We start from the raw sequence: 2,743 nt of genomic DNA, 5'->3' as shown, positions 1-2,743 counted from the left end.
TTATCCGCCAAGTATTTGGGGTAGTTCCGCTTCTAGTGACCATTCCCTTTGCAGTAGAAGCACTCAGTTTCGACCTTTGGTCTAGCTTTGGGCTTCTTCACGGGAGTGGTAACTTGCTTGCCATTCTTTTGGAGTTCCCTTCTTTCCCTTGCCCTTTTTCTTGAAACTAGTCATCTTGTTAACCATCAACACTTGATGCTATTTCTTGATTTCTACCTTCGCTGATTTCAGCATCGTGAAGAGCTCGGGAATAATTTTCGTCATCCCTTGCATATTATAGTTCATCACGAAGTTCTAGTAACTTGGTGATAGTGACTAGAGAACTCTGTCAATCACTATCTTATTTGGAAGATTAACTCCCACTTGATTCAAGCGATTGTAGTACCCAGACATTCTGAGCACATGCTCATTGGCTGAGCTATTCTCCTCCATCTTGTAGGCAAAATACTTGTCAGAGGTCTCATACCTCTTAACACGGGCATGAGTCTGAAATATCATTTTTAGCTCTTGAAACATCTCATATGCTCTATGGCGTTCAAAACATTTTTGAAGTCTCAGTTCTAAGTCGTAAAGCATGGTGCACTAAACTATCAAGTAGTCATCATACTGAACTTGCCAAAAGTTTATAATGTCTGCATCTGCTCCTGCAATAGGTCCGTCACCTAGCGGTGCATCAAGGACATAATTCTTCTATGCAGCAATGAGGATAATCCTCAGATCACGGATCCAGTCCGCATCATTGCTACTATCATCTTTCAACTTATTTTTTCTCTAGGAACATATCAAAAATAAACGGGGAGCTATAACGTGAGCTATTGATCTACAACATAATTTGCAAATACTATCAGGACTAAGTTCATGATAAATTAAAGTTCAATTAATCATATTACTTAAGAACTCCCACTTAGATAGACATCCCTCTAGTCATCTAAATGATCATGTGATCCATATCAACTAAACCATGTCCGATCATCACGTGAGATGGAGTAGTTTTCAATGCTGAACATCTCTATGTTGATCATATCTACTGTATGATTCACGTTCAACCTATCGATCTGCAGTGTTCTGAGGCCATGTCTGTACATGCTAGGCTCGTCAAGTTTAACACGAGTATTCCGCACATGCAAAACTGTCTTGCACCCGTTGTATGTGAACGTAGATCTTATCACACCCGATCATCACGTGGTGTTCCGGCACGACGAACTGTCACAATGGTGCATACTCAGGGAGAACACTTATGCCTTGAAATTTTAGTGAGGGATCATCTTATAATGCTACCACCGTGCTAAGCAAAATAAGATGCATAAAAGATAAACATCACATGCAATCAAAATAAGTGACATGATATGGCCATCATCATCTTGTGCCTTTGATCTCTATCACCAAAGCACCATCATGATCTCCATCGTCATCGACTAGACACCTTGTTCTCCATCGAAGCGCCCTGGTCGCCTCGCCAACTATTGCTTCTACAACTATCGCTAATGCATAGTGATAAAGTGAAGCAATTACATGGTGATTGCATTTCATACAATAAAGCGACAACCAAAAGGTTCCTGCCAGTTGCCGATAAATTTTACAAAACATGATCATCTCATACAAAAACGTATATCACATCATGTCTTGACCATATCACATCACAACATGCCTTGAAAAAACAAGTTAGACGTCATCTACTTTGTTGTTGCAAGTTTTACGTGGCTTCTACGGGCTTCTAGTAAGAACCGTTCTTACCTACGCATCAATACCACAACGATGTTTCATCAAGTTTGCTATTTTAACATTCAACAAGGACCGGCCGTAGTCAAATTCGATTCAACTAAAGTTGGAGAAACAGACACCCACCAGCCACCTTTATGGAAAACAAGTTGCATGTCTGTCGGTGGGACTGGTCTCACGAACGTGGTCATGTTAGGTTGGTCGGGCCGCTTCATCCAACAATACCGTCGAATCAAAATAAGACGTTGGTGGTAAGCAATATGACCATCATCGCCCACAACTCTTTGTATACTACTCGTGCATATCATCTACACATAGACCTGGCTCTGATACCACTGTTCGGGAACGTAGCATGCAATTTCAAAAAATTTCCTATGATCACGCAAGATCTATCTAGGATATGCATAGCAACGAGAGGGGAGAGTGTATCCATGTACCCTCGTAGACCAAAAGCGGAAGCGTTAGCTTAACGCGGATGATGTAGTCGAACGTCTTCGCAATCCAACCGATCAAGTACCGAACGTACGACACCTCCGAGTTCTGCACACGTTCAGCTCGATAACGTCCCTCGAACTCTTGATCCAGCAAAGTGTCGAGGGAGAGTTTCGTCAGCACGACGGCGTGGTGACGGTGATGGTGATGTGATCTGTGCAGGGTTTCGCCTAAGCACTACGGCAATATGACCAGAGGCGTAAACTGTGGAGGGGGGCGCCACACACGGCTAGGAATCAATGTTGTGTGTTCTAGCGGTGCCCCCCACATATATGTAGGTGGGAGAGGGAGAGGGGCTGCAAGAGGCACCCCAAGTAGGAGTAATCCTACTTGGGCGCCTCCTCCAAGTCGGCCTCCCCCCTTCCATATCCATCGGAGGGGGAAGGAAAGAGAGGGAGGAGGGGAAGGAAAGGGGGAGGCCGAATCCTCCCCTTTCCTTCTCCCTTCCCTTCCTTTTCTTCTCCTCCTATTCAGTCTATAGGGGGCGGACCAGCCCCTTTTGGGCTGGTCTCTCCAACTCTTGGCCCATTAG

The sequence above is a fragment of the Triticum dicoccoides genome, chromosome 3A, assembly GCF_002162155.2.
Source record: "Triticum dicoccoides isolate Atlit2015 ecotype Zavitan chromosome 3A, WEW_v2.0, whole genome shotgun sequence".
NCBI lineage: Eukaryota > Viridiplantae > Streptophyta > Magnoliopsida > Poales > Poaceae > Triticum > Triticum dicoccoides.
The sequence above is the reverse complement of the archived record's forward strand: the minus strand, read 5'-3'. Positions refer to the sequence as shown.